Raw genomic sequence first — 14,507 nt, 5'->3', positions numbered from 1 at the left:
TAGACAGCCACACTCCAGACTGACGTATTGCTTGTTGTTGTACCCTTTCCTGCCACCATGGGCCTCCTTGAAGACTCCAGTAGACTGTCCCACTAGGAGTTTCTGGATCATGGTCTGCAGTCAGCAGAGGCAACAGGCATAGAGCAGGCAACACAGGTCTGTAAGGCCTTGTCTACATTACACAGTTTTCATAGAATCATAGAATCGTAGGACTGGACAGCTTAACCTCGGGAGGTCATCTAGTCCAGTCCCCTGCCATCCTGGCCACCCTCTTGTGGGCCCAATGCACTATAGAATACCCACACATCTAGATATTGCACATGCTCCATTCAGCTTAACCTCGGGAGGTCATCTAGTCCAGTCCCCTGCACTCATGGCAGGACTAAGTATTATCTAGACCATTCCTGACAGGTGTTTGTCTAACCTTCTCTTAAAAATCTCCAGTAATGGAGATTCCACAATCTCCCTAGGCAATTTATTCCAGTGCTTAACCACCCTGACAGTTAGGAAGTTTTTCCTAATGCCCAACTTAAACCGCCCTTGTTGCAATTTAAGCCCATTGCTTCTTGTCCTATCCTCAGAGGTTAAGAAGAATATTTTTTCCCCTCCTCCTGGTAACAACCTTTTATGTACTTGAAAACTGTTATCATGTCCCCTTTCAGTCTTCTCTTCTCCAGACTAAACAAACCCAATTTTTTCAATCTTCCCTCATAGGTCATGTTTTTCTAGAGCAGGGATCGGCAACCTTTGGCCCGCGGCCTGCCAGGGTAAGCACTCTGGCAGGCCGGGTGGTTTGTTTACCTTCCGCATCCACAGGTTCGGCCAATCGCGGCTCCCACTGGCTGCGGTTCACCGCTCCAGGCCACTGGGGGCTGCGGGAAGTGGCACGGGCCAAGGGATGTGCTGGCCGCCGCTTCCCGCAGCCCCCATTGGCCTGGTGCGGCGAACCGTTTCCAGTGGGAGCCGCGATCGGCCAAACCTGCGGACGCAGCAGTAAACAAACCGGCCCTGCCCCCCTGTTCTAGAGCGTTAATCATTTTTGTTGCTCTTCTCTGGACTTCAATTTGTCCACATCTTTCCTGAAATGTGGTGCCCAGAACTGGACACAATACTCCAGTTCAGGTCTAATCAGCGCGGAGTAGAGCGGAAGAATTACTTCTCATGTCTGGCTTACAACACTCCCGCTAATACATCCCAGAATGATGTTTGCTTTTTTTGCAACAGTGTTACACTGTTGACTCAGATTAAGCTTGTGGTCCACTATGACTCCCAGATCCCTTTCCACAGTACTCCTTCCTAGGCAGTCATTTCCCATTTTGTATGTGTGCAACTGATTGTTCCTTCCTAAATGAAGTACTTTGCATTTGTCCTTATTTAATTTCATCCTATTTACTTCAGACCACTTATCCAGTCTGTCCAGATAATTTTGAATTTTAATCCTATTTTCCAAAGCACTTGCAGTCCCTCCCAACTTGGAATCATCCGCAAACTTTATAAGTGTACTCTCTATGCCATTATCTATATCATTGATGACTTAGTCGGCTTTCACCGATAGTACAGTGGAGGTGTACACACTACGATATTCCTCCTGCTAATTTAACTCTCCTGCTACTCTCAGCTCTTTCTGAGTCCTAACACTTTCCCCCCCTGGAAGGGGAACAGAGAGTGCAACAGGGTATCACAGCAACCCAAGGTCCATCACCAAAATCCCAGGTCTTTTAACTCTGAGAACCGTTCATTTTATTCTCTTAACCGCACTGGAAACTGGCCTCAGAGGGTACTAGCAACTAGATTGGTCACTCCCCTTACCCAACCGCACTATCTGCTACCCCAATTTCTGCCCAACCCATTCCCTCACATCCTGTAGCCATATGTCAACATCTCCATCTGACAAATGTATTCCATCATCCCTGAAAACTTCTGCTAATTGTAACAGAACCCTCTGTGTCCAGGAATATCTTAGTGACTTCTCTATTCACTTGCTCTCTAGCCTTGTCCATGCGGGCTGCATCTGTGGCTCCCCACCTTGTAAGCATTTCAAACCATACTAACCTCACCTCTGGCATGATTGCCTAATTAAGCTAATATCCCTCTAGATTCTGTCCCTTAAGTTGACTCCTGTACAGCCCCCAAGATCATTCTCCCGGAGGTGAATAACCAGGATGTGAGTGGGTGCACATTGCTTGTCAGTGAGTGCAGAAGTGGCATGAGCTGATCCCAAATCACGCCTCTTCTGCCGAAGCACTGGATGCAAACTGCTTCAGCCCTGAAGCCTAGATGAGATCCTGCTGCCATCCTGGCCACCCTCTTGTGGGCCCAATGCACTATAGAATACCCACACATCCAGATATTGCACATGCTCCATTCAGCTTCAGAAACAAACAAGTTCATTGGGTTAGTTATGTTTTGCCATTCCATGCCATCTTTCCCTTGGTGCGGTCCTAAGTCCTGTAACACATTGATTTCCAATGCCCTGTTGCCTGCACCTGCCATAGGCCAAAACCCCCTACAGTCACTGATGTCTCTGCCCCAATCCTGAGAAGTCTTAGCCAATAATCTATTTACAATATTGATCATGGGTTGTTTGTCGCACTGGAAACAGACTTTTTTGTTTTGAATGTTTGCTCCCCAAATAGTGGACTGTCACCAGTATAGGGAAAAAAAACTCAAGGAAGGCAATGTCCCTTGTAATACCCTGAGCCACCTGGCTTTCTGGCTGCATCTTTTTCCATCACTCTCCAGAGAATCCCAGAGAGAGGAGCTACCTACTGTCCCTTGCAGTGCTTAATTTGTAATGAAAGAGGTGTCGGGACTTAAGCTGGGCGGCTGGAGAGCAGCTGCTGCTGGCGGCAGTGCTGCCTTCAGAGCTGGGTGGCTGGAACCTCTGGGCTCTTGGCTAGCAGCTGTCATCCACCAAGCGCTCAGCTCTGAAGGTAGCGCTGCCGCCAGCAGCAGCACAAGTAAGGGTGGCAATACATATACCACAAATGAAGCATTGGACCCTTGGCGAGTGTCTCCCTTCCTTGCCACTGGGACTGTCCCCCTTTAACTTCTGGCCCCATCAATTTCCCCCACCTGTTGATGCACGTGGGTGGCATTTGACAATGTTGAGAGTAGGCAAGATTGGAATCTACTGGTGAATGAAGAAGTGGCTGAATTAGTGACGTGTCGGGCCTGGCGGGGGATGTGAAAAGGTGAGAGGTGGCAGGGTAAGAGCTAGAATGGAAGAACGATTAGGAGGAGGATAGGACTGTGAGAAAATGGTGATCACAAAGAGCTAAATAAGGTTGTCTCATACCTGGCCTCGTAATATAAAGTGTTTCAGCTTTTGACTCTGAAAAAGGGAGATGAGGAAAGAGGACACATATTTTTCTTCTGACTTTTCCACCAGTCTTCCTTATCTCCCAACAAAATATTCCTTTGACTCCCCTGACCAATGTCCCACCTTTTGACTTTAAAAATATAGTCAATCTGTGTGGAGTAGTTTGAGATCAGTAATCTCATTAAATCATTTTTGTGGAACTTCCTTCTTTCAGGTTTTATTTAGTAAGAGAAGCCTTCCTACTGTATCTATTATAGTACAATACTTTATATTTCTGGAGAAAAGAGAGTAGAGATGCATAAAAAGTTAAATACACTTTGGGGGGGAAATAATAGCCAAACTGTCCTGAACTTCAGAAATATTCAGGTTCAGATTAGCTTTAGTTTTTGGCAGAGTAATTTACATATACCTGCATATTACTGTTAAGAATATGATTATTGCAAATGTATATTTTAATCTAGAAACGTAGATGCTTCTGATTTTGAATGCGAAGATTTTCAAATGATGGCTGATTGTAATAATTCATTTTTGCTTGTAGCATTAACCTCTACAATTCCTTGCACTTGTAGCTTTTTTAAAGCTTCCACTCAGTATTCTGACTGTTCAATAGGTATGTGTAGTTTAGTACCTTGTAACTGAGATTTTTTCCCCTGGAACTAGATCCTGAAGAAACATCTTTAGCTATATAAAATTTGGGTAAATAGCAATACAAATTATACAAAGAAACATCCTTGCTTTGTGACTTTGTCCTTTTTGAAAAGGAGAGTGAGCAATACAGCTTATTCTAAATTAAAAGGCTTTCAAAAGCTTGACTCTAAACAGATTAAACCCAATGTTTGAAGATTTAAAGTAATTACTAATTAATAAAGAACTAAAACCTGGCTCATCAGATTATACACTGTAGTATTATATTCACATCTCCTGCAAAATACCCAGTCATTCTAATATTCTGCAGCCCTCATATTTTGCTGAATGTGTCATCTGGTGCAGTTCTTGAGTTGGAGGTTCGAACTTGAGGGTTAATGATCTCTATTGTCTTCCAGTTGAAATGTTCCACCATTATAGTTTCATCAAAATTATTCTCTTCATTTAATATATATAAACAATTCCACACAAAAAAACATGCATTGAAATACAAAATGGAAACAGAAGAAGAAAAGAACACAATGGACATCATAAGTCCTATAAGTATTCTGTGGATGGACTTTTCTACTTCAGTGTTTCTTAAACTTCGGCAACCTTGTAATCAAAGTAAAAATTTTCATGGCCCCTTTACATTTACTACAAAAATAAGAGTAAGCGGTATCAATGATAACAATGCTAAGCGTATGTATAATTTATTTGTGTGTATTTTCAGAGGTTGACTAAGAATACTTGACTTAGAAGAGCAAGGATGTGCAGGGAATGGGACAGCAAGAGTTTCTTTGCTTAGGTTGTAATAACATTTTTGATGTCTTGTGACACCCCCTGATTGTCTTTGGTGACATGCTCCCCTCCATCTCCACACGTCCCCCTGCAGGGTTGCAACCCAGAGGTTGAAAAATACTGTGCTAGTCATTCAGGACAAATGTGTAGAGCTGGTCATATAATACACATACACACACATACAAAAACACCTGACATTAAAAATCGTACGGTTTCGAAGTCAAGCACTCAAAAATTAGGAAATGCCCTAACTAAGGCTATCCATGTAACTTTATTAAGCTCCATTGTGTGTATGCATTCAGATACAGTCTTTAATTACATAATCACACACTATTTTTTCCACGGGACCCCGCCTCATTCAGTGCACAGGATACATAGTGATCATTGAATGGGAAGCTATTCGTTTTTTTATTCTCACCATTCAGTGTGTGTCCTCGCCTTAACTACTGCACGCTATTCAAAGCCTGCACTGTATACAGAATTATTAATTCTCTCCTAGCCTTTTCTGTGGTGCTCTCACTGCAGGATCTCACTGTCTGGGCAGATCTTTCTAGTCACCCACTGAACTACTATGAGGAAATCCAAGTCTCTGTTTCCCTGGATCCCTGAGAGTTTTAAGCCACTGGAGTACCAATCTCAGGGTCACTAGGGACAAACTCAGGGCCCAGACCTTCTATCTGGCACCCCCTTCTGAGATCTGGAACCTGCTGTCCAGCTGCCTAACTCCTGGGCAAAATGGTGACTCTTCAGAGTGGTGAAGCTTCTGGATTATATTTTAAGTCTCTCAAAGGCAAAATACTAATTGTGATTCATTTAACATGCATACTGTTACATGCCGAGTGGTCTCTCTCTCTCATGGAGAAAATGGCCCCTGATCAGAACAGCTTTTAAAACCTTAAGGCCCCTGTCAGATGACTCTTGGTTCAGCTTCCTTCCAGGTCACAGGCTCCTGACCAAGTGGCTTTGTTGCCAAGGAGACCTCTCCCTGGGCTAAAACATTTTTTTCTGGTTGGGCATTTAAAGTCAGCTACCCTCTATAGTCAGCCCCGTATCTGTATGTGTTGGGACTACAGCCCACCATGGAGGCAAAGGACAGTCACATTCAAAATGGAGTTTGCAGCATACATATACAGAGTTGACAATGTCACACAGAATTCATAAATTGTACTGACAGTGTCCCAATTCATCACACTTAGTGCTTTACAAATATTAATGAATTTATCTCTCTCACTAGTGTGAGGTGAAGTGTTGTTATCCCAATTTTACACATTGGGAGCTGCTGTACAAAGATTAAGGACAAAATTGTGGGGTGTCAACTAATTTTGGATGCCCAATTTGAAGAGCATTGGGGCTGGATTGTTCAGAGTACTTAGTATTTTATAATGCTTTAGATGTTAAAAGCATAGTTCCCATTGACCTCAGTTGCTGTTGTAAGTGCTCAGACACCAAGTCCCTAAAGTTGGGCACACAGAAAATGACCCCCATCTTCTGCCCCATCTCCTTCCTTCTGCTCCTATTCCTATCTCCTTTCCTCCCATAGTCCTTATGCCTTCTCTCTCCTGAGTTCAAAAGCGGGGGCGGGGGAATTTTAAACACAGGTGAGAGCTTCCCTGCTCTTAATTCCAGATTTTGGCCCTACTGTGACCCCAGTAGCCAAGAAGAGCAATTTCAAGGGAAGTCCTGCCTAGTCCTTGCAGTCCCTGGACAGAGCATGCTCAGTGGCTTTGTGGGATGACACATACACAGTCTGGTTGCACGTAGAATCTGCGGAGGATTGGAACACACTTAGTACAGATGAAATCTTCAGAGAATTCAGCTGCCAAACTCTTACAAATTTCTACTGAATATGTGCAAATGGATATTCTTCAGGGGATTATAATTTGGCCAAATTTGGGTAAATTCTTATAAGGATGGGAAAGTTCCATCTCTGACACAAAAGTGATCCCTTGACAAATTTCATATCCCTTCTCCAAACCATGGACGTGCTACAGCATCTAATGAAATGGCTGTAAAAATGTTTCTAACAGGGACAAACCAATCTGTTTTTCCATAACTTTGTTCTTAAAAATGGCTGAAGCATTTTAACTGAAATGTCCAAAACAATTCAGCATTTCCCAGACACCTTGGCATGGAATATTTCAGCCCAAACGGTTCAAGTTAGGCAAAGTTAGAAGCAACTGAAACCAGGGTCTTAGAAAATTTTGGGCAACATTAATTAAAGGTGTCATTACCTGTACCTCCTATAATATAACAGATTCCATATTATTTTGCTAATTTCTTGCACATACAATTGACAGTTCTTTTTTCCCATGAAAAGAACAAAGTTTGTTAACTTTCAAAATGACCTTTGCCTCCTAATCTGTAATTGAAATTGTAAGTCATTCATGACATTTAAGTAGAAAATCCTATTATAGATATTTTACTGAGCAGTGCAATTCATTTTAAATAAGAAAAAAACCCCTATTTTTTCCAGAATATTGCTGTTATTATTTTGTTTATTTTTGAGCACCTAACGGTGTTCTAGGTGCATCACAAAAATAAAACTTTAGGCCTAATATTTTAAAAGAGACTAATGTTCACAGCAGTAAACATAGCAGTTAGAGTACTGGACTGTAACTCAGGACATCTAGGTGCTATTCCTGACTTTGCTACGGACCTGAAGGGTGAACTTGGGCAAGTTCACCTCTCTGTGCCTCATTTTCTCCTTCTGTAAAACGGGGATAAAAATATTTACTTCCTTTGTGAAGCATTTGAGGTCAACTGATGAAAAGTGCTGTATAAGAGCTGGGGATTATTTATTTTTTATCATTTAGTATTTATTATTAATGTATTAATATCAGACACTATGAAGGGGCCAGTTTTAAAAAGCACTGAGTACTCAGCTGCTGAAAACCAGGTCTCTTTAAGGTGTTTCAGGCACAAGAGATTAATATTTCAGAAGGATCATATAACTGTACAGGTTTTGCTAAATATTATGTATCTGCTTTTGGTCAGACTCTATGCCCTGTTTGGAAAATCTGTTTTATATTTTGGAAGCTGATGGAAGATGAATGGATAATGTTTAGGAGCTGTAGTTAGTCCCTCCAAAGCACAAGATATCAGAGGACTAGTAATGGCTGCTGGCTTCAGTAATGGAATACAGAGCATTTCACATCTGACACAGGTTTGAATGTGGCTCAGATTATTCTTGAATGAAGGTTATGACAGTCTAACAGCTATTGCGTGGACTCTGAGAAATGAATTAGTAATGTTAATCTAGTTCTGTGGCTGCACTAAGAAATAAAAACCCACCAACAAATAGCACTATTTAAACAATATCAGCAGAGAGACCAAAAGACTGAATGAACACTGATTGAAAATGACTTTTAGGCCTCAAAGGGATGTCTGCACCTGGAGCTAGGGATGCTCGCACCAGCTCTCACTGAAGTAGTGCACTAAAATTTGTGGTGTCGCTGCAGTAGCACAGGCAGTGGCAGCAGCGGCATGGGCTAGCCACCCAAAGTACAAACCTGCCCAGACCCCAGGGGTACATACCCGGAGTAACTAGCCTATGCTGCTGCTCCCTGTGCCACCAAGTCTACACTGCTATTTTTAGTGTGCTACCTTCATGAGAGCTAGTGTGAGTATGTCTACTTGAGCTGAGAATCACATCCCTAGCTCTAAGTGTAGTCATAGCCTATATACAGTCATTCTGGGTCAGGATTAAGACTTATTGGTGGGAAAGGTTGTACCATCACTATCTGTCCATCACTTGTGTCAAATCATAAATAGATGAATTCAGTCTCCGGTCTTGTCAATCTTGTACCTTTAATGAGAACTAAATTAATTGTAAAGTCTTTAATCTGTTAACTCCAGACTGCTGTCTCCACCACTGGTACAAGCCTTAAGATTTCAATAGCTTTTCACACATTGTATGGTCACTTTTTGCTTTATTAAAAAAATAAATCATGGGAGAGAGGCACATTGAGTTGAGTCTTAGCGGCAAGGGAAGCACCACTGACAATGTCTGGGAAAAGAGAGAGTGTAAATTGTCTGCCAGTGTTCTAAATTATCTGCACAATAAATTGTGGGTGCAATATAGCACCTGCAATTAGTTGCCCATGGAGGCCCATCTCTGAAAATCTATCCCTGTATATTTTAAACTGATCATTTAACAATCATTATAAATGTTTGAGGCCCCAGTTCAGCAAAGCACTTAAGTAGGGGTATAAATCCCATTGAAGTCAATGAAGATTTTCCCAAGCGTTTTGCTGAATTGGGTAATGATATGATGATGACATTTAATACTTTACTGAAAATCAAGAGGACAAATCCTGAAATCTTTATTCAATTTTTTTCATTTCTCATACAGGCTGAACAACCCATTAGCTTCAGTAGAGGTTGCTCAGCACATCCCAGATTTATTCCAAGGCGAATGAATATAAATCCAGTAGGAAAGGCTACTGCAGCTGGTTTCAGTAGGACATTTCACCAGTATGATTTGATATATGTTATGTAATTTAAACTGGTTTCTCTTAAGTTAACTCAGCTTTATGACCAGGAAAATTGTTACCTACATAACATTACACTTTAAACATCTCTTGCATGACATATTATCGTAAACATTAACCTCCTTGTTCCACTCTGTTTATCGTAGTGAAATGGGGATGGGTAGTGTGAAGGAAAGGATAGTACAAATATTAAATGTATAATAGTACAAAAGGCCATGTATATATCTTGCATTCTCTTCCTTTGTTACAATAAATATTTCAGTCAATGTTGTTCTAGAATTTAGTATGAAAATTTCCTTCAATACCACATGTTTTCTTTGTTCATTTAAGTGGTTTGGTTGTTGAACATGAATTTTTTTTAATGGGTAAATCTTGGAAGTTGTGATATCAATTTGTTCTGTGTCAGTAAATTATGTTGTAATATATACTCTATGTTGTAATATATACTCTATGACTTCAAGAGATTTGGGTAGAAGGACAACATTGCTGTGCTAGAGAGAACCTGTATTAAAATTAATCTTCAATAACTGCAAAAGGGAACACAAAAAGACATTAGATACATCACTTCACAGAAATATTCTTTTTATCACATTTACTTAAGTATAAAGGCCTCCTTTAAAGGAATAAAGGCATCTTCTGCAGTTCATTATTCTAATATCAGTAATCTAATTGTGTGCCCTTAATCTTTTTATGAGGGTAAGCCCTGACCCCTCCTCTGTGAAACCAGTGCAGTTATGCTGCACAAAGGTGGTAAGTATGTATTTGGGGAGTTGACCCCAAGAGTATTTGTTCATCCCTGATACATAACATAGATCCATGTAGACTTTCCTGCATGAGCATTAGCAGAAAGGCATATGGATTGGGATGGACCAGGGAAAATCCACACATAGGGAAGAGTTTAAGCTAGGATCATGGAGGTTACTTAAATCATTAAGGTGGAGCAGGCATCTTGGAATACCTTAGTGTTTCTTTGTGGGCTGGTAAAGAATTCTTACCACAACTGCTTGGCTTTTTGGAGACCCTAATGTAACCCATTTGTCAGTTTGTATTATGAATAATCTTGATATCTATATAACATCAATCCATTTTTGAATCTTCTTAAGTTCTCGGCTTTAGTGACATCCTGTGACAGTGAGTTCCACAGTCTAATTACATAGCATATGAAAAAGTATTTTCTTTTATTGGTTTTGAATTTCCCACCTTTTTAATTTCATTGAATGCCCCCTTATTCTTGTGATAGGAGGCAGGGAGAACAAAAGTTCCTGATAGAACTTCTCTTGACCATTCGTTATTTTATATACATTTATTATATCCCCTCTTTTTCATCTCCTTTCTAAAACAATCCCATTCTTTTCATATGGCTGTTTTCCCATGACCTTGATCATTCTCACTGTCTTTCTCTGAATTCCATCTAGTTCTTCTATATCCTCTTGGACATAGGATGAACAGCACTGTACACAGTATGCCACACCATTGATTTATATTAAGGAATTATAAAATTATTTGTATTATTGTATTATTCATCATCCTATTGCTTATGCCGTCTTGTTTGGTTGTATGTCTGCAGCTGCACATTGAGCAGAGGTCTGAGCTTCATTGAATTATCAACAGCGATGCCCAGGGCCTTTTCTTGAGTCAATAAAGTTGACTCAAATCCTATATGGTGCATAAGTAGCTTAAAATTTTCACTCCAATGTGCATTACTTTACATTTATCTATACTGAATTTCATTTGTCATTGTGTTGCCAATTTACCTGGCCATGCTAGATCTCTCTGAAGTTCCTCTTCCAGGCCTTTCTCATCCTGACTAACCTAAATAATTTTGTCAGCTGCAAATTTTGCTACCTCACTACTTGTCTCCATTTCTAGATCATTAAAATTAATATATGTATATATGTATGTGTGTGTGTGTATATATATATATATAAACCGAGCATAGGGCCTAGTACAGAACTTTGAGGCACGATGATGTTAACCATCACACTAGTGCCCAGTTTAGCTACTTTGGCCAGGTGTCATGGAGAGGATTTGCTCCACTTAGTAAAACATCAAAGCTTTAGGGAATATTTACAAGAACATTCTAAAATCACAAAATCAGAGGCATTTTTAATATAATTTCAATGTTGAGAAAATAGTCAAATTTTGTGAAGAACCTATACCATTTTGCAGTTTTTCATTCCTGAATAGTTGAAGCAAGATGTCACAATTTTTGCTAATGATTAGTTTTGCAAATTTCATAATTTTGCATATTTTAGCATTAAACCCATAGTTTTGTTAAAATATATATGGATTTGCACAATGGATTAGCACAAAATTGTGAATTATAATTTGAAACAACATGGAAATTATTCACTATTTCCCCACCATCTAGAGATTAAATAGTTTCTGTACATACTTTCTGGGATGGGTGTTAAATGTTAGGATATCTATTATCACTCTGCTACAACAGTTTGTGGCGAGATTATTCTGAAGTTCTAGTAGAACTGTATGTGGTAAAAGGACTTTTGGAGTCTGATCCTCATGCCATAAACCCTGATCCTGCAATACAACTGATTTGTGCAGATCTCTGTAGCTGTGTGGAATCTCACTTAAGCCCAAAATGGGTCTACCCTACCAAACTGCAATTGCTGACTGGGGCCATACAATTAAAAGCCAAAATCTCAACTGACTTAAATGGGGACAAGAACTGGTCTCTGTCAATACCAGTATTTACTATACGAGAAAAATGATGATGACTTTGAGATGTCAGGATTTAATTTGGAGCACTCCAATTTTCTGTGATAACAAACACACAGATGAGCAAACGTGAAAAAAGTATTCACATTATTCAGATTAGAGCCAGCTCAGCAGTCAGTGCCTAACCACAATTTACTATAGATGCTAAAGTGGTGTGACAGATGTTCTGCTATATATTAAATCTCTCTCAGCAAAATCCATCAAATTGAAGCAACACAAAATAAATGTTTCCCCCCCAAATTTAAAGAAAAGGTAAAAGCAGAAAGCCTTCTTTTTGCATAAAATAAAATCAGATCTTCTCTGAGCAACTGAAATTTTCCATCAATGTCTTGTTTTATCTCTCCACTCTTCTATGATATTGAGTATACAGCAGCAGAGTACTAGCATCTGCACAGCTTCTGAAAACCAGAATCTTTTAAAGAGATCAGAAGGAAATAGTTCCATTTTTTTTTTTTATAAGGAATGAGCTTCTAAACACTGCATAAAACATACAGGATGTAACTTTCATGTTATCTAGTGGCATGGAAAGTAATCGGGTCTCACAGCAAACATTCAAGGGCACAAACTTTTGCAGGGAGCTGAGATTCGGAGATTGCATAGCTGAGCAGTATAGCAAAATACATGCAACAGTATGCATCGCTCTTTCCAAAGCTGGGATTTGTCATTACCTGTCTTTTCTTCTATTATAAGTGCAGCATCAGATAGATTTTATCAGCATACTACCTGCACAGTAGATTGAAAATACATTAAGTCTATATTGCAATTAAAAATCTGCGGCTGGCCCATGCCATACAACTTGGGCTCGTGGGGCTTAGGCTAAGGGGCTACTTAATTGCATTTGGGCTCAAGCTAGAGCCTAGGCTCTAGTGCCCTGCAAGATAGGAGGGTCCCAGAGCTTGGGCTGCAGCCCAAGCCCAAATGTCTACACCACAATTAAAGAGCTCCTTAGCCTGAGACCTGTCAGCCCACGTCAGCTGGCACAGCTAGCCCTGGGTGTCTAATGGCAGTATAGACCTTAGACCCTCAGAAGAAGTCTATAAGACAGGAACATATTCTGATCTCTGTAAAGCTAAAATACACAGTTAAATGCAAAATAATGAAAGCAAGCTTCCTGTTATCAGACCAGTTTTCAAGGCCATCTCCATGGCACTCAGCTACTACGGAGATGAGTGCAGTATAAGAACCTATATAGAACAGGACTTCCTCAGAAAGAAACCAACCCTCTGAAATTTCACATGCTATAGCATTATGGAGCATGGGTTGCGGAGTCCTGGGAACAGAGCCAAAGATCTGCTGCTGGCCTCCTCTTTGCCCTCCTGTGGGGGCCAGAGAAGGTTCTGTGGAGCAATTATGCTCAGTAGCCTCCAGTAAGTGGAGGATTCCTTTGCCCTAGTCCCCTTACGTGCATCTGCCCATCTAGCTACTCAGGCTGGATGCTGGGCTCTGTATTTGAGCCTAAGAACAGATTAGTCTTTCTCTAAAGCTATTGAGCACTGCCAGAGACAGGATACCAGATTTGATGGATTACTTATGTGACAATGTGCAGTCTATAGACCTGATTCTGATCTCACACAGGTGTTTACACCAGTCTATTTCCAAAAACTTCAGGGAAGTGACTTCTGATCTTATCAGTGTAAATAAGCTCAAAATCAGACCCTGTGTTCTTATGCTCAGATTGATAATGAGTGTGTGTGTGGTTGGAAGGAAATATAAGAACTCTTTTTGTAAAAAATCAATTCTAAATTTGAACGAAGTACCATTTCATTGTAAAATAGATTCTTAATACAGTAATCCACACAACGTTTGGCTAACATGCATGGTATTTAAAAGTATTATTTTAGCTACCATTAAATCTCTCTATTATTTCTGGTGTGTCAGAGAACCTAGTTGAAGATGCTGAAAGCACAAATAAACATTAATAAGACCTCCATAGCTCAGAATAAAACAAACAAGCCACTTCATTTTTCCATATATTTGGTAAAGTATATTTGTTATTTACAAATAAATTGGGCATTGAATAAAATGATGGTTGGAATCCAGATTCCAAATCAACTTAAGTTCTGTGAAGAGTGTAATAAAATAAACAATAGAGTTCATTTTTTAAAGTTGGCATCAGCTCCCTACTGTGATTCAATTTTCTATGCAATTATACAGTCTAAAGTGAATATAATGAACATGTTTTGAAAATGAAGACACAGTTTCAAAGTTATCCTTTCATACAGTGGTATTTAACTAGATGCTTGTAAATGCATTGCCTTGCTCAGTTTAGATAAATTATTATTTTTAAGCTTTTTATTTTCTCCATTTCAACTAACGTAAAGCTAAAAAAACACCTCTGCAGAAACTAGTAACTGTAGATTTTTTCTGTAGTTCATATTTAAGTTGACTTCTGATCTCTTGATGAGGCACACTCCTTGGAGAAAGGGCATATGATTACTTTGTCTCTGCCCTTTGCTTATTTTACAGTTCATTCATAGAAAAAAAAATCATCACAGGACTGATTTTCCTTCCTGATACAGTTTTTAGATAACAAG

The sequence above is a fragment of the Emys orbicularis genome, chromosome 3 (genome assembly GCF_028017835.1).
Source record: "Emys orbicularis isolate rEmyOrb1 chromosome 3, rEmyOrb1.hap1, whole genome shotgun sequence".
Classification (NCBI taxonomy): Eukaryota; Metazoa; Chordata; order Testudines; family Emydidae; genus Emys; species Emys orbicularis.
This window is presented reverse-complemented; position numbering follows the sequence as displayed.